This window comes from Erythrolamprus reginae, chromosome 10 (genome assembly GCF_031021105.1).
Source record: "Erythrolamprus reginae isolate rEryReg1 chromosome 10, rEryReg1.hap1, whole genome shotgun sequence".
Classification (NCBI taxonomy): Eukaryota; Metazoa; Chordata; class Lepidosauria; order Squamata; family Dipsadidae; genus Erythrolamprus; species Erythrolamprus reginae.
In genome coordinates, this window is record NC_091959.1 from 15,614,365 (window position 1) to 15,637,987 (window position 23,623).

The 23,623-nt window shown below is 43.4% G+C and overlaps 1 protein-coding gene across 3 annotated transcripts in view; it reads right to left on the reverse strand.

Moving 5' to 3' along the window:
- DENND4A (DENN domain containing 4A) overlaps positions 1 to 4,381 on the reverse strand; it is a 128,883-nt gene extending 124,502 nt beyond the window's left edge. For all 3 annotated transcript variants that reach the window (XM_070762668.1, XM_070762667.1, XM_070762665.1), the window contains exon 1: positions 4,274 to 4,381. The gene's annotated coding sequence lies outside the window, so the exon portion shown is untranslated. The remainder of the gene's footprint in view (positions 1 to 4,273) is intronic.
- Between the last annotated feature and the right edge of the window lie 19,242 nt (positions 4,382 to 23,623).

The window sequence follows — 23,623 nt, forward strand, 5'->3', positions numbered from 1 at the left end:
TGAACAAAAACTTCAAAACATTTATTTCTTCACTCTATGCAATTCATTTCATTTATTTAGATTTGTATGCCGCCCCTCTCCGCAGACTCGGGGCGGCTCACAACAAAGTGAAAACAATTTACAACAAATCTAGATTACTGCTAAAAACATTTTAAAAACCCCATTTTCTAAACACACATACATACACACATACCATTCATAAATTGTATATGCCCGGGGGAGATGTCTCAGTTCCCCCATGCCTGACGACACAGGTGGGTCTTAAGGAGCTTACGAAAGGCAAGGAGAGTAGGGGCGGTTCTAATCTCCGGGGGGAGTTGGTTCCAGAGGGCCGGGGCCGCCACAGAGAAGGCTCTTCCCCTGGGGCCCGCCAACCGACATTGTTTAGTTGACGGGACCCAGAGAAGGCCCACGCCCTACTCGGTCGCTGGGATTCGTGCAATGAAACTTTTCACCACGTTTATGATGCTGCAAGAGTGCAGATCAAAATCAATGTCAACAAATGATTTATAGCTGTAGATAATCACTACCTTGGTTGACCTTGGATACTCCGATGTTAAATAGATATCTTGAAAAACAAAACAATGAAAGGTTCCTGAAACAAAGCTAAAACCCAAACCCAAATTTATTCCTCTACTCCAAAAATCCATTTATAATGCCATTTATAAAGCAAATAGACACTAATACACAGATCATGGGCAAATAACAAACGCTAAAGCACAGCAATTACGGAGTTATTTATCTAGTCTATTTCTTCTAATGTCAAACACTAAAAAAGAAAATCTAAAGGAAAGTTATTGTATCCAATGGAAACCAGAAAATGAAGGGAGAGGGTGTGGAAATCACATCACGACTCTTCCGAAACAAAACGGAGGCGTCTAATTTTAGATAGTTTAATCCTCTCCTTACTCAACGCACATGAAATTACAGTATAGATACACCATCCTCACTCACAGAGAGGAGTAAACGAGGGAGTTAAACTGAACAATCCGTTTTGTATTTCCTGTGAGACTGGGGAAAAAGATGACTAAAGGTGTCTCACTGGAACTCCAAAATTGTTCCAGAGCTCTGGACAATGCCTTCTAATAATGACTCTTGGTGTTCAAATCTTTATTCAGCATAAACGCTTGATACTAACATTTTGAAAAGTGTTCACAAAAGGTAGAGTTATTAACCTGCTTCTTCCCAATTTTAATTCGCCAATAAACTCATTTTTCTATCCCCAAACTTTACTTGTGTATCTCACTCTCCCCTTTTTCACCAAATAGTATCCTTCCTTCCAATGTAAATTCAACTTGTAGCAAATAGCTTCCCCTTCCATATATTTTTCACATTTAAATATATTCTCCAAAGAAGAAATTCTTTTTGGACCTGAAAGTTCACATGCTATCTGGTTGATCTTACAGAATTAGAATTCACTTTCTCCTGTGAATGTGTTTATAAAAGACCAACAGAATTACCTAATGCTACAAATACAGCCATCCCCAAATGTCTAAGCCTGTCATTGTGCTGTTCACACTATCAAAACATCTCTAACAGTTAAGCTCCCAGCTCTATTTTCCAATAGCAAACTTCCACGTGTCGGATTACTAATCCTATGTAAATTACATCAAAGATAAAGAAATAACCTTAAAAAAAAATGTCCTAAAAGGCAATCTGAAAATACCACCGCTACTACTTACAAACAGTAATAATCGTGTACTAAAAATACTATCAAAGAAAATATTTTCCAACCTCTGCTTCAGTCTCGGGTAATAAAAATAAAGTGCATTTATTTCTGTTTCAATGCAAAGTAAGAACTGCTTACCTAATTTTCTGGTCCGAAGTCGGAGTAATTTAAGTACTTATGCTATACATCCCAAGAAAGTTAAGGATTTCTTCTTGTACAGAGCAAAATGTCAATATAAACTGTTTTTATCTTCTTTTACATGTGAATCTTCTACTTCTTTACTGTACAAACAGAAGAGTCACGCCCTTCAATATAAATGAAATAGGATATACACAGTAAACATTTAATTATCATTCTACGTACAAGGAATGGGATAGTTGCAGCCAACCCATAATTATAATTCTACATAAATGGAACCGGATATATACCAAAGCTGTTATGTTTACATGAAATAGGAACATATACCGCATTTAGCAGAAAGCAAAACTGGCATTTTTTTTCTTTGAACAAGACACGAGGACTCTTAGATTTGATAACAATAAAATAAAAGAGGCAATTGTTTATAAAAGAGGCAAGCCAGCATTCCTGGATGTAAGGAAAAAGAGGAGGGGAGAAGGGTCTAAAATTCAGGTTGAGTTTCTTCTGGTGGGGTAGGGGGAACCCCACAGACGGACAGGCATGAGAATTTAGCATAGGTATGCTGAGATGAAAAAAGTTGGAAGAAGCAACCTGGACCCACTCTGTGGATGGAAAGTGGTGGTGGTGGGAGTTGGAAGGTGATAACTATCTCCAACTACCAAGTAGGGCAGAGGTCTTCAACTTGGCGACTTTAAGACTTGTGGACTTCAACTCCCAGAATTGAGTTGATGTCCACAAGTCTTAAAGTTGCCAAGTTTGAGGACCCCTGAAATAGGGTATCCTTGTATTTGTAGGGTTTTCAAGAAGAGATGGGACATTTGTCAAGGATGGAATAAGGCAGTGATGGCGAACCTATGGCACGGGTGCCACAGGTGGCATGCGGAGTCATATTTGCTGGCACATCAGCCGTTGCTCTAGCTCAGCTCCAACGTGCATGTGTATGCCGGCCAGGTGATTTTTAGCTCTGAAAGAGGCTCTGGGAGGGCGGTTTTGGCTTCCAGAGAGCTTCCGGGGGATGGGGGAGGGCGTTTTTACCCTCCCCTGGCTCCAGGGAAGCCTTTGGAGCCTGGGAAGGCTGAGACATGAGCTTACTGGGCCACCAGAAGTTGGGAAAGAGGCCTTTTTCGGCCTCCAGAGGGTCTTCAGGGGAAGCTGTTTTTGCCCTCCCCAGGCATTGAATTATGGGTGTGGGCACTCACACATGCCCAATAGCGCATGCCCACACTCTTTCGGCACCTGAGGAAAAGAAGGTTCACCATCACTGGAATAAGGTCACTCGCCTTAGGCAAGGGGTTGGACTAGAAGACCTCCAAGGTCTCTTCCTGCGCTTTGATTCTATGTCTCACCAGCACATTTATTATTTATTTATTTATTTATTTATTGGATCTGTAAGCCGCCCTTCTCTGTGGACTCGGGGCGGCTAACACCAGTGACAAAACAGAATGTAAAAATCCAATACTAAAACAGCCAAAAACCCTTGTTATAAAACCAATCATACATACAAACATACCATACATAAATTGTAGACGCTTAGGGGGAAAGATTAGCTTAGTTCCCCCATGCCTGACGGCAGAGGTGGGTTTTAAGGAGCTTACAAAAGGCAAGGAGGGTGGGGGCTATTCTAATCTCTGGGGAGAGTTGGTTCCAGAGGGCCGGGGCTGCCACAGAGAAGGCTGTTCCCCTGTGTGTGTGTGTGTTTCCACATGGCTTTCCTTTTGTGGGCATCTCCAAAAAGGAGAACTCCTCTTTTCCGAATGCCCCCCCCTCCATCTCTCCTAGGGCTTCCCCTAGGGGGAATCCAAGTGAGCTACGCTCTGGATCGGGCATCTCCAGCTCCTAGTTTTCTGGGGTGGGGAGCAATACCAACCCCTGGTAAAGGCTCCAGCATGGCAGGGATGCAGGCGAAGGCTGAGAAAACTGCTCCTCCCCCCCTCCCAGGGAATTATTAGGGAATCACCCTCACAATTGCCATCCCAGTTCGGGTGCCCAATAATAATAATCCAGCTTGTCAATTTGGTTTGCTGGGTGTTACTGTTTTTTGTGAAAATAATAATAATAATAATAATAATAATAATAACAACAACAACAACAACAACAACAACAATAAAATAGCAGCTGCAATAATAGCAGCATTAATCATAGCAGCAATAATAATATAAGCAATAATAGCAACAACCATAACAATAGCAGTTTATTATTGCTAGGTCCATTGACAGGAGTAGCAGCAGCATCCCTAAAGCCGGGAAGGCTCTGAATCCCGGGCGGACCGGATCACCAGCTCTGGTCGTCGTTGTCGTCCCAACCGCCTCATGAACTTCCCCCCTCCCGAAAATGGTGAGGGTCGCCGACTCCCCCCCTCCAACCGGCAGATACCTTGAGGGGCTTCAACGTCCCCTCCGTCCCCCGGGGACCCCGCCACCACCACCAGGAAGCCGTTGCCCTCCCTTCTCCACGCGCCCCGCTCACCAGAGGCGGAGGAGGCCCGTCACGGCGCCGACCACGGCGGAGATCCTGTCACACGCGACTCCGCCACTAGCGGCACCAGCCACCGCCGCCGCCACCACCGCGCCTCGCGCTCCACCGGGGAGATGCGCGCCCACCGCCATCTTGGCCGAGGGGAGGGGCGGTCGGCGGAGGGGGCGGGGCCACGGGCGCCCTGGAAAGCGGCCCTGCCGGAGGAGGAGAAGGGGGTAGGAAAATACAGGAGGACGGGGGTCGCTCAGGGTTGACCTGGGGGGTCCTCGATGGCCTTGCTTGTTTTCTTGCAGACGTTTCGTGACCCAACTATGTAGCACCATCAGGATTCAAAGGGAATTGGGTCTATGAGTGGGGGGGGGAGGAGAAAAAGTAGTAAGGGGGTAGTAACCTCAGATTGTGCCCCCTTGTTCTTAGGTTAGAATAGAATAGAATAGAATTTTATTGGCCAAGTGTGATTGGACACACAAGGAATTTGTCTTGGTGCAGATGCTCTCAGGGTACATAAAATAAAATATACATTTGTCAAGAATCATGTGGTACGACATTTAATGATTGTCATAGGGGTCAAATAAGCAATGAAGAAGCAATATTAATAAAAATCTTAGGATATAAGCAACAAGTTACAGTCATACAGTCAACATGGGAGGAAATGGGTGATAGGAATGATGAGAAAAACTAGTAGAATAGAAGTGCAGATTTAGTAGAAAGTCTGACAGTGTTGAGGGAATTATTTGTTTAGTAGAGTTTCCTATTAAAAACACTTCTCTCCTGAACCTTATTGAACCCTTTAACATATTTAAATGTTTCGATCATGTCCCCCCTTTTCCTTCTGTCCTCCAGACTAGACAGATGGAGTTCATGAAGTCTTTCCTGATAGGTTTTATGCTCAAGACCTTCCACCATTCTTGTAGCCCGTCTTTGCACCTGTCTTCTTGGATACCAGAGTGCTGAAAAACACCCTGAAAATGCCCCGAGAAACCCCAAAAAAACAGGCATGTGCACCAGCCAGCTGGTCTTTGGTTTTCCAGTGTTCTAGCACTGCAAAGATCAGATGGCTGGTACACAGGCACATGCCAGAAAACTTAAGACCAGTTGACCATCGTGTTTATGCACACTCACCAACTAGTCTTCAGGTTTCCGGCACTCCTGCATGCATGTGCATGCACACCCATTCTGGTTTGGGCACTTGGTGCCGAAAAGGTTCACCATCACTGGTGTAGGGTCTCCTGCTAGATGACCCGCAAGGTCCCTTCCAACTTTGTTAATCTGCTAATAAGAACATAAGAAGAGCCCTGCTGAATCAGGCCAAAGTCCACCAAGTCCAGCATTCTGTGTCACTCAGTGGCCCACCAATTGTGAATGGGGATCTTGAGCAGAAAGAGAAGGCAAGACCCTCCCTTTCCCTTGACCCCCAACAAATGGTACTCAAGGGAATCCTGCCTGCCTCAACCAACATAGAGGCAGCACTTGGACATCTGTTGCAATAACCACCGATACACTTGGCATCCATGAATCTGTCTAATCCTGCCTTGAAGCTATCCAGGCTGACAGCTGTCACAACCTCTTCTAGAAGTGAATTCCATAAACCAGCGACCCTCTGGGTGAAGAAATATTTCCCTCACTTTCTTACCTATTAGCTTTATGGAGGGCCCCCTTGTCCTAGTATTGTGTGATAGAGAAAAGAATTTTTTTCTCTCCACCTTTTCTATCCCATACATGATTTTATACACTTTGATCAAGTCACCCCTTAAACGCCGTCTTTCAAGGCTGAAGAGATCAAGACGTTTGTTAAAGTTGTTCATTTGTTAAAGTTAGTAACTTAGCTATTACGTGAATCTGGCTCCTCTATTGATTTTGCTTATCAGGTCACCAAAGGTGACCACATGACCCCAGTACACTGTAATTGTCATAAATACATGCCAGTTGCCAAGTTGTCCAAATTCTGATCATGTGACCATTTTTTAAAGTGCCATTAGAACTTCAAACAGTCACTAAACAAGCTGTTCTAAGTTGAGGACTACCTGCATCTATGTCCCAAACATCCTGAAAATACCGGAAGGGTCATAGTATCTATCTGTCTATCTATCTAGTTAACACAGCCATGAATTTTGAAAATCACTCAAGGAGAGTGACGAGGAAGAGAGAAAAAGAGGAAGTAGGAAGGTAAAGGGAGGGAAGGAGTGGAGGGAAATAGAAAGTAGAGAAGGAGTAAGAAGGTAGAGGGAGGAGATGTAGATAGAAGGAGGGGAATGGAATGGAATGAAAGAAAACAGACTGATGAACAGGATAAAAATAGGTGCAAAATAGAACATTGATTTTTCATTGTCTGAGCAAAAATGTGTAAGTTATCGACATTTTAAGGTATGTTGATATAATGAATGAATGAATGTTTTCAGTATGATTGTTGAATTATTGGTTTGATAGGTTTTCTTTAACTGAATTTAATGGTTGTTTTAATGTATTATTAATTGGATTCATATTGTTGTTCTGTTTTTTTGTACGTGCTGTGAGCCGCCCCGAGTCCTTGGAGAGGAGTGGCATACAAATCCAATTAAATAAATAAATAAAATTGAAAGTTGTGGAGAAAAAAATAAAAAAGCACAAAAAATAATTGAAAATCAGACTTGGATTATTTAGGTCTTGTTCATACTAAGCTACCTTGGAGAATTGTTAGGATAATGAAAAACTATCGAGGGCTTCTAAAAATATTTTGGCAGAGAACTGAATAAAGGTCTTGGTTTCATTTTTTTTCCAACAAGGACCTTGAGATTTTCTTCAAAGCTTGGCCAGGTTATCCTCAGATATTAAATAGAATATAAAATCACAGGGCTGGAAGAAACCTCAGAGGTCCTCTAGTCCAGTGTTACCCAACCTTGACAACTTGAAGATATTTGGACTTCAACTCCCAGAATTCCCCAGTCAGCAAATGCTGGCTGGGGAATTCTGAGAGTTGAAGTCCAGATATCTTCAAATTGCCAAGATTGGGAAACACTGCTCCTAGTCTAACCCCATGCTGAAGGAAAGAAACCTTATCAAATGCTGGTCCAGTCTTCTCTTGAAAACCTGCCGCAATGGAGACCCCATATAACTCTGGCAGAAAATTTCCCTGATTAATTGTTCTCACTGGCAGAAAATTTCTCCTTTCTTCTAAATTGGATCTCTATAATATCAAATATAAACACTATACAGTGGTACCTCTGCTTAAGAATTTAATTCGTTCTCTGACCAGGTTCTTAAGTAGAAAAGTTTGTAAGTAGAAGCAATTTTTCCCATAGGAATCAATCTAAAAGCAAATAATGCGTGCAAACTCATTAGGAAAGAAATAAAAGCTCGGAATTTGGGTGGGGGGAGGAGGAGGAAGAAGAGGACAGTCGCTGCCGAAGGAAGAAGGTGAGGTGAGGGGAATCAAAATAATCCAAAACTTTAAGGCTTAAAAAAAGAAGAAGAAGGACTCTGAGGCGGCGAGGAGAAGCACACGCCTCCCATACACCCGGCGCGATGCTGCCTCCCATACACTGCGCCAGAGAGAGAAACCCAGGTGGGCGAGTGAGAGAGAGCCACCGAAAGGCTCCTCTGGCAGCCCAGAAAAGCCCAAGATGGCTGGGATTAAAGGGGGAATGGCAGGAAACTGGCCGGCCCTTCGTGCCACTCTCAAATTTCCTGGGAAATTTCCCCAGGCTCAGGTTCTTAAGTAGAAAATGGTTCTTAAGAAGAAGCAAAAAAAATCTTGAACACCCGGTTCTTATCTAGAAAAGTTCTTAAGTAGAGGCATTCTTAAGTACAAGTACTGTATATATATAAAACCATTGTAAAGAAAAGAGAACTTAGTTGGAAGGAATCTATGTGAGAGTCAAGAAGTATCACACATATTTTTTTTAAATTCAGTACCAACCATAACAAACTGCAAACCTTTGGAGACCAAGGGAATGGTTGTATAAATTTGAAAAGAAAAACATATTTAAGGAGACGAGTAATGATATACGAGATCCTCAAGGATGTGGGTTTAGGTTTCAGGGCGGGGGAGGAAGGAAGGCTCAGGGTTTAAGCCTATTATTGGGATCTATTTAGGTCCACTCATCCCAATGAGAGCCATATTAGATAAGATTACAGATTAACAGAGTTGGAAGGGACCTTGCAGGTCATCTAGTCCAACCCCCTCCCACAAGCAGACCCTACACCATTTCTGATAGATGGCAGTCAAATCTCCTCCAATGGTGAACCTCCCACAACTACTGAAGGCAACTTCTGTTCCATTGGTTGATGGTCCTCACTGTCAGAAAGTTCCATCTTATTTCTAGGTTGAATCTCTCCTTGTTCAGTTTCCATCCACTATTCAGATGTTCAAGATGTAACTAGATTAGCTGACATCAGTGAAGAATAGTTCTAATCAGTTTTGATTATTAATTTAGTGGGGAAATAGAGAGCAGGTCAATGGTAGGAGATGGAGTGAGCCTGACTCCATGGGGATCCATGGTCCATGATGTTCGAAGAGCCACAAAGATGACAGGGGAGCTGAAAGATAAAACATGAAGAACAGTTGCAGGAAATGGGTAGGTCTAATCAAGGGAGAAGAAGGACCGGGATGGCATGATAGCACTCTTCCAATATTTGAGGGGCTGCTAGAAAGAGGTCAACGTATCTTACAAAGCACCAGAAGGCAAGACAAGAAACACAATGGATGGAAGCTAAACCAAGAGAGAAGCAATCTAAAACCAAGGAGAAACTTTCTAACAGTAACCTGTGGAACAACTTACCTTCAGAAATTGTTGGTGCTTCATCACTGGAAGAAGAAATTTGGACAGCCATTTGTCTGAAATGGTATAGGGTCTCCTGCTTGAGGAGGGGGTTGGACTAGAACAGTGTTTTTCAACCAGTGTGCCATGACACACTAGTGTGCCATGAGACATGGTCAGGTGTGCCGCGAAGCTCGGAGAGAGAAAGAAAACGAGAGAGAGAAAGAAAGAGAGAAAGAAAGCAAGAGAGAGGGAGAAAGAAAGCAAGTGAGAAAGAACAAGAGAGAAAGAAAGCAAGCAAGAGAGAAACAGAGAAAGAGAGAGAGAAAGCAAGCAAGAGAGAGAGAGAAAGCAAGAGAGAAAGAGAGTGTGTGTGTGAGAGAGAAAGAAAGCAAGCGAGAAAGAACAAGAGAGAAAGAAGGAAAGCAAGAGAGAAAGAGAGAAAGAAAGAGAAAGAAAGTGAGAGAGAAAGAAAGAGAGAGAGAGAGAGAACAAGAGAGAAAGAAAGCAAGAGAGAAAGAGAGAAAGAGAGAGAGAAAGAACGAGAGAGAAAGAGAAAGAAAGAAAGAAAGAAAGAGAGGGGGGAAGGCGGGAGAAAGACATAGAGGGAGGAAGAGAGAAAGAGCAAAAAAGAGAGGAAGGAAGGAAGGAAGAGAGAAAGAGGGATGGAGAGAGAAAAAAGAGGAAGGAAGGAAGAGAAAGAAGGAGGGAGAGAGAAATAGAGCGAAAGGAAGGAAGAGAGAGACAGATAATTTTTTTGTCCAAATTTTTTTTAGCCGCCCCCTTCCTCAATGTGCCCCAGGGTTTTGTAAAAGTAAAAAATGTGCTGCAGCTCAAAAAAGGTTGAAAATCACTGGACTAGAAAACCTCCAAGGTCCCTTCCAACTTTGTTATTGTTATTCTGAAGGCAAAAAATAGGTTTCTGCATAGATTTTTCTCCCAGATGAAATGTCAGAAGCCGTACATAGTTATTGTTTTGCATCTGGCTTATTTTATTCCAGGAAGGAACTCAATATGCTTACTGAAATGTACTTAAAAATCTGTGTGAGGAGTCTCAACATTATTGCCTCTCTTCAAAATATTAATTGCAGCAGTCCTAGTTTGCAGACTGATGTTATTAGCAACACAAATGGCTTATTGGCACAGAACAGCGATGGATATTTCTAATGGAAGACAGCCGCCGTTTGTTGAAATATTCATGTAGAATTTTCATAGATGTATGTGCATCCATTAATATATTCCCTCTCTGTTTTTCTTTCCTTATAGTTTTTTATTTCCTTTTAAAAATAATTTTGTGTAATGTTTTTTTAAACTTTGAATTCAGTTAATAAAACCATATTTTTTTACAGTTGAAGTTCTAACCACACTATGCACAGGGGTTATAACTATGTGTGCATGTCTGTTTGATATGGCATTGATCCTGAATGGAGAAGGACAAAGAAGAAAACATTTCTAACGTAAACAGTGAGCAAATGTAATTTTTCTTATTTCAAATAGCTAATTGGCTCATTCCTTTCCTCTCTGTTCTCTTAGGTTGCTTAAAGGTTATACAAAATGAGACTTTTGGCTTGCAATCTGCCTATTAAAATTCAGACTGTAGTGCCAAGAAAAGCTCTTGGTCTGTTTGTCAGGAAATTTAGCATTGATCCCTTAGAGTTTATATTTGATAGGAATTGATTAACTTTAAACCAAGCAAAGACATAGTACACTTGAATGCAGGAGTAATGTTGGGGCAAGACCTAAAACAACCGCTTTAAATATTTTGTTTCTACAAAAATAGTATTTTGTTTTGTTTTGTTTCTATAAAAGCTAGTTTGGGGAAGCGATGAGGGTGGCTGTAATTTATCAAAGAGGAAAGCAGGTATTAGGCATGGGTGGTGGGGACAAAAGATAGTTAACTTACAACCCCAAATTAAGCCCAAATTTTCTGTTGATAAGCGAGACTCTTAAGAGAGTTGGCATCAATAACCTTTCTTGCCACAGTTGTTAAGAGAACCACTGCAGTTTTTCACTTAGTAACGTGTTGTGGTTAGCTCTGGCCCAGCTCCTGCCCCAAGGACTGTGGATGTGGGGGAGACATCCACATGCTGCAGGCCTGTTTTGCCCCCCTGGTGGAATCTGCTGATGAAGGCTCCTCTGACCAAGAAGACATGAGTGACAGGGAGGAGGAGAGTGGGGCAGACAGCTCAGAAGGAGATCAATTATCTAGCTCCTCCTTGGATTCGGAACAAGAGTTAATGATACAGCCACGCATGCGGAGAGCGATGCATAGGCAACAACAACTGAGAGATTATTATCAAAGAAAATGAGGCCACCTGTGGTTGGGTGGGGCTGTGGTAATTAGTGAGGCTGCTATAAATAGCAGCCTGTGGGTTTGGCCATTGTGGAGGATTATCTGATCCTTGTGTTTCATGACTGCTTTACTGACTTTGACCTTTTGTGTGCTGATTTTTCCCCGCTTTGAAACTAAACCAGAGCAAAGTGTGTTTCACTTTGTGAAAGAAGGACTGTGAATTGCCTCACAGCTGCAAGCTAAGTATCACAGAACTGATAAGGGACTTGTACAAATTACCAGTTTGTTTGGAGACGAGTGCTCTTTGCGATACCAAAAGAGGGCTTAGTTTAAGTGAATTTTCATTATAAAGAACATTGTTTTGAATTTTCAAACATGTGTGTGTCTGAAATTTGTACCTGTGAATTTTCGGGAGGAGTCTACCAGAAAGCCCGACAGAACAGTAACGAGATTGTTATCTGGATTCCCCACTGACTTTGCTTGTCAGAAGTTCCAAAAAGAGACCACATGACATGACCCTGGAGATACCGCAGAGGTCATAGTTGTGCATAATAATAATAAGAACAACAACAACAATAACAACAACAAAACAACAACAACAATAACAATAACAGCAACAATAACAACAATAATAACAATAAATAATGATAATGATGATGATGATGATGATGATGATAATAATAATAATAATAATAATAATAATAATAATAATAATAATAATAAAGACCTGGTCATGGCTTACAAGTGGAACACTCAAAAAGGAGACAGAAGGACTAATACTGGCGGCACAAGAACAGGCCATTAAAACAAATGTTGTCAAAGCCAGAATTGAAAAATCAACAGACGATCCAAAGTGCAGACTCTGTAAAGAAACAGATGAAACAATCGATCACATACTGAGCTGCTGCAAAAAGATCGCTCAGACTGACTACAAGCATAGACATGATGCTGTGGCACAGATGATCCACTGGAACTTGTGCCGGAACTACCATTTATCAGTGGCAAAGAACAGGTGGGATCATAAGCCCGAAAAAGTGGTCGAAAATGAGCAAGAAAAACTACTGTGGGACTTCCGACTTCTGACTGACCGAATTCTGAAGCATAACACACCAGACATCCTGATTGTGGAGAAAAAGAAAGTATGGATCATCGACATCGCAATCCCAGGAGACAGCAGAATTGCGGAGAAGCAGCTAGATAAATTAGTGAAATACGAAGATCTAAAAATCAAGCTGGAACGACTCTGGCATAAGCCAATGAAAGTGGTCCCAGTGGTACTTGGCACGCTGGGCGCAGTGCCAAAGGATCTCAGTGGACATTTGAAAATCATCAGAATTGACAAAATCTCCATCTGTTAATTGCAAAAGGCCGCTTTACTGGGATCAGCAAACATAATTCGGCGCTACATCACGCAGTCCTAAGTGCTTGGGAAGCGCCCGACTGGTGATGAAATATGAAATCCAGCATAGTGATCTCGTTTGCTGAGTTGTATTGAAATAATAATAATAATAATAATAATAACAACAACAACAACAACAACAACAATAATAATAATAATCCACTTTCTCACCAACACTGTCCGAATCTCTAGCACTGATATCAGCATGGAGTTTGGTTTGGACAAATGTGCCACAGTAGCACTGAAGAAGGGTAAAATCACTGAAAGAATGGGCATGAATATGCCTAATGGTCAAGCCATAAAGTGTCTTCAGCCAGAAGCCTATAAATACCTTGGCATACTACAACTGGACAACATGAAACATAGGCATGTGAAACATGTGGTCAGCAAATAATACACACAAAGAGTCAGAAAAATTCTCAAAAGGCAATACCATCAAGGCCATAAACACATGGGCTATACCTGTCATAAGGTATACAGCTGGCATAATAAACTAGACACAAGCTGAACTGGACAATTTGGACAGAAAAACAGGAAAACTCATGACCATTCACTATTCACTTCGCTCCTGTAGTGATGTCAACAGACGATATCTACCCAGAAAATCTGATTTTTACAAGTAAAACAAACAGTAGAAGAAGAAAAACATGCATTGACTGAATACCGTACATCAAAGAAAGTAAAGAACCTGCATTGATTGAAGTAAACAACCAGAAGTTTCTGAAAGAACAGCCGACAAAGAATCAGGTGCCACCCACAGGTGCTTTGGAGAATAGTTTGACTCCCCCTTGTTTGTGGAAGCCCTTTAAATTACTGGAACATTGCTATCATGTCACCCTAGTCCTTCGTTTCGTTAAACTAGCCATGCCCAGTTCCTCCAACCGTTCTTCGTATGTTTTAGCCTCCAGTCCCCTAATCATCTTTCTTGTTCTTCTCTGTACTCTCACTTTGAGTTTCAACATCCTTTTTACATTGTGGCGACCCAAGCTGGATGCAGTATTGCAAGTTACCAAGGCATTATAAAGGGTTATTAACACTTCACCTGATCTTATTTTATTATTTATTTATTTTGTCCAATATACAATGAGAGTTTTAGTGGGGGTATATATATATTTTTGCCGAGAGGCAAAAAAAGGAGCTGTGATGTTCCTTCAATATACCAGGGTGATTCGACACAAAATGTAACCCTTCCCTGGTACAGAGCTGAAGGGATTGGATACTGTAGCCTAGAGGATAATTCTCTGCCTTACAAGGCAAAGGTTGCAGGTTCAAGTCCCAGTGGGTATGGCTAGCTGATGAGGCCAAAATAAGGCCGAAATAGATCTATCCTAGTCTCCCTTAATTTTCAAATTCAGCTTAAACATGTGACATATATATATATATATATATATATATATATATATACACACACACACACACACACACACACACACACACACACACACACAGAGTAAAATACATGATGACTACTTCAGCTTCAACCACAACAACACAAGAGCACACAACAGATTTAAACTTAATATTAACCACTCCAAACTTGACTGTAAAAAAATATGACTTCAGCAAACCCCAACAATTTACCCTTAGATTATCTATGGTTGACCTATCCATAATTCCTAAGAAGTCAGTAAGGGGCGAGTACAAGTGCATTAGAGTGCCTTCTGTCCCCTGTCCTATTGCTCTCCTATATCTCCTATACCTTTCTTCTATTCCTATATCTCTTCTTCTATTCTTTCATTGATATGTTCTATTCCTATATATATATACCCACTAAAACCCTCATTGTGTATTGGACAAAATAAATAAATATGTTTATACTTATATCTGTTATCTTATACATGCTTGACAAAATAAAATAAGTAAATAAAGAAATAAATAATCCTCAATTTACAACCACAACTGAGCCCAAAATTTCTGTTGTGAAGTAAGACGTTTGCTAAGTGAATCTTACCCCATTTTACAACCGTTCTCATCCCAGTTGTTAAATGAATCACTGCAATGAATAAGTTAGTATCACAGCTGTTAAATGAATCTGGCTTGCCCCTTGACTTTGCTTGTTTGAAGTTCACAAAAGAGGGTCATGTGACACCCCCCCCCGGGACACAGCGACGGTTATAAATATGAACCAGTTGCCAAGCATCTGATCACATGACCATGAGGATGTTGCAAATGGCATAATTCTGAAAAATAGTCATAAGTCACTTGTTTCAAGTAACTTTAAACAGTCACTAAACAAACCATTGTAAGTTGAGGGTTTTATTATTTTATTTATTTATTGTTAGAGTTGAAAGGGACCATGAAGGCCATCGAGTTCAACCCCCTGCCCAAGCAGGAACCCTATAGTACACCAGTCAAGTGGCAGTTCAATCTTCTCTTAAAAATGTCCAGAGTGTTGGAGTTCACAACGTCCGCTGGTAGGTTGTTCCATTGGTTGATCGCTCTGACCGTCAAGAAGTTCCTCCTTATCTCCATGTTGAATCTCTCCTTGGTCAGCTTCCAGCTGTTGTTCCTCTTCCGGCCCTCTGGTGCCCTGGAGAATAAAGTGATCCCCTCCTCTCTGTGACATCCCCTCGTATACTTGTAGACTGCTATCATGTCCGCTCTGGCCCTCCTTTTCTCCAGGCTATCAATGCCCAGTTCCCTCAGTCTCTCTTCGTAAGTCTTGGTTTCCAATCCCTTAATCATCTTGGTTGCTCTTTTTTGCACCTTCTCCAGAGTTTCAATGTCTCTTTTGAAGTGTGGTGACCAGAACTGAATACAGTACTCCAGGTGTGGTCGGACCAGGGCGTAGTAGAGTGGTATTAAGACTTCCCTGGTCTTGGAGTGTATTCCCCTGCTGATGCAGCTTGATTTTAATTGGATTTGTATGTCGCCCCTCTCCGAGGACTCGGGGCAGCTAACAGCATGTACAGGAAAAAAACCCAGGAAACAATAATAACAAACCAATTATACCTTAAAAAACAATCTTAAAATTCTAATTAAAAATGCTAATTAAAAACTATCAATATCATTCATTCAGCAGTCAAACTAAGCATTCATCGGTCAGTGGGGAAGGTCTAAGGAACCCCAGGCCTGGCGGCAAAGATGAGTTTTTAAACTTTTTTGGAAGGAAAGAAGGGTGGGGCAGTACGAATCTCTGGGGGGAGCTGATTCCAGAGGGCCGGGGCCACCACAGAGAAGGCTCTTCCCCTAGGTCCTGCCAGCCGACATTGTTTGGTCAACGGACCCTAAGGAGACCATCTCTTTGGGACCTCACCGGTCGCTGGGATTACCAGTATTTATCCTATTTATTTGTCAAATCAAAGCCATCTTTACTGCATAGCAGTCATTAAGTGCTAGAAAGCAACATTTATTTATATTCATCTGCCATCCGAAGCTACTGTTCGCTTTTCAAGGGCTGTTGAGTTAGCTGATCTTATGGAATAAAAGTTGAGATATAAAAGGCATGCAAAAGAGCCGAGGTGGCACAGCGGTTAGAGTGCAGGACTGCCGGCTACTTCAGCTAACTGCTAGTTGCAATTCAGCAGTTCAAATCTCATCACTGGCTCAAGGTTGACTCAGCCTTCCATTCTTCCGAGGGGGGTCAAATGAGGACCCAGATTGTTGGGGGAAAGAGGCTGAATCTGTAAACTGCTTAGAGAGGGCTGTCAAAGCACTCTGAAGTGGTATATAAGTCTAAATAAGTGGTATATAAGTCTAAAGCCCTTCATGGCATCGGACCAGAATATCTCCGGGACCGTCTTCTGCCGCACGAATCCCAGCGACCAGTTAGGTCCCACAGAGTTGGCCTTCTCCAGGTCCCGTCAACTAAACAATGTCGTCTGGCGGGACCCAGGGGAAGAGCCTTCTCTCTGGCGGCCCCAACCCTCTGGAACCAACTCCCCCCAGATATCAGAGTTGCCCCCACCCTCCTTGCCTTTTGTACGCTCCTTAAAACCCACCTCTGTCGTCAGGCATGGGGGAACTGAGATATTCCCTTCCCCCTAGGCTTATAAAATTTATGCATGGTATGTCTGTGTGTATGATTGGTTTCTTAAATTGGTTTTTTTTACATTACTTTTATTATTATTATTATTATTATTATTATTATTATTATTATTATTAATTAGATTTGTTCATATTGTCTTTTTATTGTTGTTAGCCGCCCTGAGTCTACGGAGAGGGGCGACATACAAATCTAATTAAGAAATAAAATAAATAAAATAAATGCTATGCTAAAATATGGTGAGAGCACTCCAAAGTTGAAGAAACATTTTGAGAAGAATACGTGGAAAGGATCTAACTTATTCCTGCCAGAAAAAGCAACTCTAAGTGGCAAATAAGGTTAGGGTGGAACTAGAGAAGTTGAGTGTTATTATAGAGGGGGGGGGGGGGAAACCAGCCAGCAGAAAGACAATCACCCTAAGAAAACAAGAGAAATTTTGAATAAATGATATGAAAAATAGATCCAGTGTAGAAATATCCAGACAGTCAAGCAGGTCTAGTGGAGGTCAAAAAATCAAGGTGATGGTCACAACCATGTGGTTTTTAAACACACACACACACACAAACAAACAAACACAAAGACACACACACATTATCACCCTCCCCAGTCCCTCTTGGGTGCAGGTAGTCCTCAGTGTACGATCACAATTGGGCCCAAAATTTCTGACGCTAAGCAAGACAGCGTCTTAAGTGGGTCAGTGCAATTGTTAAGTCATTAACACGGTTGTTAAATGAATCTGGCTTCCCCTTTGAGTTTGCTCATCAGAAAGTTGCAAAACAAGAATCACATGATCCCAGATCACTTTCATAAATATGAGCCAGTTGCCAAGGTTCCGAAATTTGATCTTGTGACCATGTAGAGGCTGCAAAGGCAAAAAGACAACAACAACACTCTTAAGTCACTCTTCTTTTTTCAGTGCAGTTGTAACTTCAAATATCACTAAACCATGCGCAGCTCCAGCTGACCGGTGGCAGTCACTTTCTGGATTCCTGGTCTCTGCTCACCTCTCCTTTCCCCCCCCTGCTGCTGCTGCTGAGTCTGCGCTCCTCGCTTTTTTCCTCTTTCCTCCTTCCTGGCCTCTTTCCTCCTTCCTGGCCTTGGACGAGCTTCCCTCTCTCCTGCCTGGCTCCCCTTCAGCCTGACACGGCCACCTGGAAGGAGGAAAGAGGGAAAAAGTCCCGAGTCTTCGGAGAGGGGCGGCATACAAATCTAATAAATTGAAATTGAAATTGGAAGGAGGAAAGAGGAAAAAAGCAAGGAGCGCGCAACAGCAGCAGCAGCAGCAGGGGAAAAAAGGAGAGCTGAGCTGAGCCGAACCGAGCCGTGCCAAAGCAGTCTGGACTATGGTCTTTTCCCCCTTGCAATGCCCTCACTCCACCCGCAGTTGAGATGAAAAGGCATCGTGCGGCAATAATAACCTTGTAACTCTCCCTCGGCTGTTTGATATTTTTAAATACCCCCCTCCCATCCTCCTCCTTCTCCTTGGAGAGTGGCAGGGAGACCAGCACCGGCAGGAGTTGTGGGGGTCCTTCTCCTTCCCCGTCTTTTCTCAACAGCTGACTGGCACCCATTTGCCTAGCTACCCAGCCTGAGGTGGAGGGGGGCGACCCAGGAAGGAGAGCATGGAAAACTCAAAGCAAATTGTCACCCCAGCGAGCAACACTGGTGAGGTTGTAAGTCGAGGAGTTAACAATTCATTTGAACGATGATTGTTCAAGCCACTCCCACTTGGATAGGGGATGGAAGGCACCCTAGTGCACTTATGCACGCCCCTTACTGACCTCTTAGCAACTTGGAGAGGTCATTCGTGGATAGTCTAAGGGAAAAATGTTGGGGGTTAGGGGTAAACACTATGGAGTCCGGTAGTGAGTTACGCACTTTGACAACTCAATTGCTAAAGTCATATTTTTTACAGTGGTTAATATTAAGTTTGTATCTGTTGCGTGCTCTTGTGTTGTTGTGGCTGAAGCTGAAGTAATCGTTGACAGGCAGGACGTTGCAGCGTATGATCTTGTGGGCAATACTTAGATTATGTTTAAGGCATCGTAGTTGTAAGCTTTCTAGATCCAAGATTGTAACTCTAGTTTCGTATATGTCATAGGGCAGGCATCAGGATTTAGAGAGGCTTGATGTAGGGTCTCCTGCTTGGGCAGGGGGTTGGACTAGATGCCCACAAGATCCCTTCCAACTCTTAATCTGTAATCGGTTGATCTGTAATAAAATCCAAAATGGCATAGATTTTGTCTATTTGTTGTTGTGGTTCAGCCTGAGCCAGATCAAAGACCAGCTGCGTCTCTGCTGGCTCCATGCCCGGAGGAGGCTGAGAGCGGAGAGGAGAGTTCTTGGCAGTCAGACGGTGCAGACAGCAGTCACGAAAGTGATACTGATGCAAGGCCTGGGAGCCCTGGGGAAGGGCTCTCTCAAGCAAGTAGCTGTGATTCCCTGGAGTCCCTGGATGACAACGCACAAGCTATCATTAGTATGCGGCAGAGATGCATAGCTCAAAGGAGGAATCAACTGCATAGATATTATCAGCGTTGAATGAGAAACACCAGGGGGTTGGGTGTGGTCCTCATTAGCAGGGAAGGGTTTATAAGGCATGAGAACCATTCTGGCAGCGTGGAGTGTTATCAAAGGGGAGTTGGTGTTATCTGCATTTTCTCTCAGTGTTTTTGTTCCTGGCTCGTGGCCCAGCAGCCTTGAAGACTGGTGGGAGGTGTATGTCTGTTATCTCAACAGCCTCGTCTGGCATTAAGGATCCTGTGTTTCTGTGTGAACAATTGCCTTCGTGTATCTGTTTGGAGTTCCAGTGTTTTCCTGATCTGTAAGGACATTTTCTGTTGGCTTCCTTTCTCTTTACCATTATAAAACTGTGTTTGGATTGAACCGGTGTGTCTGGCTTATCTTTCTGCGTTGGTCATAGCTTCCGGAGTGACCCAGACAGAACAATTTGTGTACCTGCAACATTTTAAAATCATGAGGTTATCGCAGAAGGAAAGAAGCTTTAGATTCTGAGCAGTGAAACGCTCCAGGGATGGTTTGCAAGCGATCAGCCTCCCGTGAATCCCAGCCTATTTTACATTTTTCTCCAAATCATCACTTAGGAAATATTTCTGCATGTTCAACTTTCCCAGTCTGGGGGGAAAAAAAGAAGAAGAATAGGAACCAGATGCTAAAACACAAAAGCAGGAAGGCAAGGAACAGCCACTTTTTGGAAATGGGAACGTAAGAGAGCGAAGAATGTGAAAGTCAGGAATTCATTATGGAACATTAGGAAAATGTTAAACGTCATGGAGAACTGCAGTCTCTCCAACAACAATATACTTTTGAAAAAAAATTCAGTTGCAAAAATGTGCCATGCAGGAGAAATTAGGGCAAGAATCAGTTTTTCCTTTTTATTTTTGGCTAAGAATCAATTAAGCAGAATGTTCCCCCTTCGGTTGCATGGCGAGTATGAGCGTGTGTCAGCAGTGGGTTTCAATTATCTTCATTATCGGTTGGCCTTCTCCGGGTCCCGTCGACTAAACAATGTCGTTTGGTGGGCCCCAGGGGAAGAGCCTTCTCTGTGGCGGCCCCGGCCCTCTGGAACCAACTCCCCCCGGAGATTAGAACTGCCCCCACCCTCCCTGTCTTTCGTAAACTACTCAAGACTCATTTATACCGCCAGGCATGGGGGAGTTGAGATAGCTCTTCCCCCTAGGCCAGGGGTAGGGAACGTTGGCTCTTCTGTGACTTGTGGACTTCAACTCCCAGAATTCCTGAGCTAGCATGATTGGCTCAGGAATTCTGGGAGTTGAAGTCCACAAGTCATAGAAGAGCCAACGTTCCCTACCCCTGCCCTAGGCCATTACAAGTTATGCATGGTATGTTTGTGTGTATGTTTGGTTTTATAATAGGGGTTTTTAGTTGTTTTTATTATTGGATTGTACATGTTGTGTTTATTATTGTTGTTAGCTGCCCCGAGTCTGCGGAGAGGGGCGGCATACAAATCCAATAAATAATAATAATAATAATAATAATAATAATAATAATAATAATAATAATAATAATTATTATTATTATTATTCCCTGTCGTTGCCACTACCGGTGCGATTGAGTGTTTGACAACCCACATTTATGATGGTCGCAATGTTCCAGAGTCATGTGATATTCATTCATTCATTCATTCATTCATTCATTCATTCATTCATTCATTTATTAGATTTGTATGCCGCCCCTCTCCGTAGACTCGGGGCAGCTAACAACAGTAATAGACAGCATGTAACAAATCTAATGTTTAAAATAATTTAAAAAACCCTTATTAAAACCAAACATACACACAAACATACCATGCATAAATTGTATAGGCCTAGGGGGGGAAAGAGTAGTTCAGTTCCCCCAAGCCTGATGACAGAGGTGAGTTTTGAGGAGCTTACGAAAGGCAAGGAGAGTGGGGGGAGCTGGTTCCAGAGGGTCGGGGCCGCCACAGAGAAGGCTTTTCCCCTGGGTCCCGCCAGATGACATTGTTTAGTTGACGGGACCCGAAGAAGACCGACTCTGTGGGACCTAACCGGCCACTGGGATTCGTGCGGCAGAAGGCGGACCCGGATGTATTCTGGTCCGATGCCATGAAGGGCTTTATAGGTCATAACCAACACTTTGAATTGTGACCGGAAACTGATCGGCAACCAATGCAGACTGCGGAGTGTTGGTGTAACATGGGCATACCTAGGGAAGCCCATGATTGCTCTCGCAGCTGCATTCTGCACGATCTGAAGTTTCCGAACACTTTTCAAAGGTAGCCCCATGTAGAGAGCGTTACAGTAGTTGAGCCTTGAGGTGATGAGGGCATGAGTGACTGTGAGCAGTGACTCACGGTCCAGATAGGGCCACAACTGGGGCACCAGGCGAACCTGGGCAAACGCCTCCCTTGCCACAGCTGAAAGATGTTTCTCTAATGTGAGCTGTGGATCGAAGAGGACGCCCAAGTTGCAGACCCTCTCTGAGGGGGTCAATGTTTCCCCCCCCCAGGGTAATGGACGGACAGATGCGACCTTCTCACAAGCAAAAGCAAAATCAACGGGGAAACTGAAACGTGTGACTAATTTAATAACTGCAGTGGTTCACTTAACAAAAAAAAAAGTGGCAAAACTCACTTAACAAATCTCACTTAATGACATAAATGTTGTGTTCAAAATTATGGTTGCACATCGAGGACTACCTGTCAAAGTGCGGGGAGGACAAGGCAGCACTTGGATTGCATGGTGATGGCCACCATCCAGCTTCTTGGATCAGACTCTTTGTGGCTTGTTGGCTGCTGGTCCCTCCAGCAGCCAAATCAGAGGAGGAGGAGGAAGCGTGGGAAAATCAGGATCAACATCAGGGCAACCTGAGAGCTCTGAGCATCAGGGGTGGGCAGTAGGCAGGACAGGGTGGAACGCAGTTCCACCTGCAGAAATTAAGATACGTGTGCATCTCCAGCTGATTGGCAGCTGTCACTTCCTGGATTACTGGCCTCCGCTTGGCTCTCCTTTTCCCCCCTGCTGCTGCTGCTGCATCTGCACTCCTTACTTTTTTCCTCTTTCCTCCTTTCTGGCCTTGGACGAGCTTCCCTCTCTCCTGACCGGCTACCCTCCAGCCTCACGCGGCTACCTCCTGTTCTGTCGAGCTCTCTGGTAGAATCCTCCCAAAAATGCATAGATACAATTTCAGACACACACACGTTTGAAAATGCAAATTAACAGAGCACTCTTTTTGTATAGCAAAGAGCACTTGTCTCCAAACAAATTGGTAATTTGTACAAGTCCCTTATCAGTTCTGTGATACTTAGCTTGCAGCTGTGAGACAATTCACAGTCCTTCTACTTTCACAAAGTGAAACCCACTTTGCTCTGGTTTAGTTTCAAAGCGGGGAAAATCAGCACACAAAAGGTCAAAGTCAGCCACGCAGTCACGAAACACAACGATCAGATAATCCTCCACAATGACCAAACCCACAGGCTGCTATTTATAGCAGCCTCACTAATTACCACAGCCCCACCCAACCACAGGTGGCCTCATTTTCTTTGATAATAATCTCTCAGTTGTTGTTGCCTATGCATCGCTCTCCGCATGCGTGGCTGTATCATTAACTCTTGTTCTGAATCCAAGGAGGAGCTAGATAATTGATCTCCTTCTGAGCTGTCTGCCCCACTCTCCTCCTCCCTGTCACTCATGTCTTCTTGGTCAGAGGTGCCTTCATCATCAGATTCCACCGGGGGGGGGGGCAAAACAGGCCTGCAGCATGTGGATGTCTCCCCCACATCCACAGTCCTTGGGGCAGGAGCTGGGCCAGAGCTAACCACAACACCTCCCATGTGAGATGCAAGTAGAAGGTGTGGGTGTAAGCAGCGCTGGCAGCATTTATGTTTCTGGAAGCACCCGTTCGCCTAGCTACCCAGCCTGAGATGGGGGGGGCACCCAGGAAGGAGAGCGCGGGAAACACGAACGAAATTGTTACCCCAGTGAGCGACACTGGTAAGGTTGTAAGTCAAGGACTTAACAGTTCACTTGAACAATGATGATCATTCAAGCCACTTCCACCTGCACATAGCCGGCAAGCCACTCTTACCCAGTCACATGACCATGAAGCCACGCCCACAAAATAAGCCACACCCACAGTGTGGCAGTAAACATGTTGCCTGCCCATTACTGCATAGAAGAGCCAACTTTGCCTACATTTGGGCCAGACGGACTTGTTAGCCTGCAAGATAAACTTTTTGCCAGAGCTGCCGGCGCTCCTAATGAAAGAATCTTTTGAGTTCACCTCAGATGGTTTGTTGTGTTTGGGGAGCTGGGTCAGTTCCCTCTGTTGCCAAGACCACAGCCTTCTTCCGTGGGAATCCTTGGCTGGCTGTGCTTCAGAGGTTTCCGTCTCCATGGTGACCATCTGTGCCGCTCCATCGGAGGAG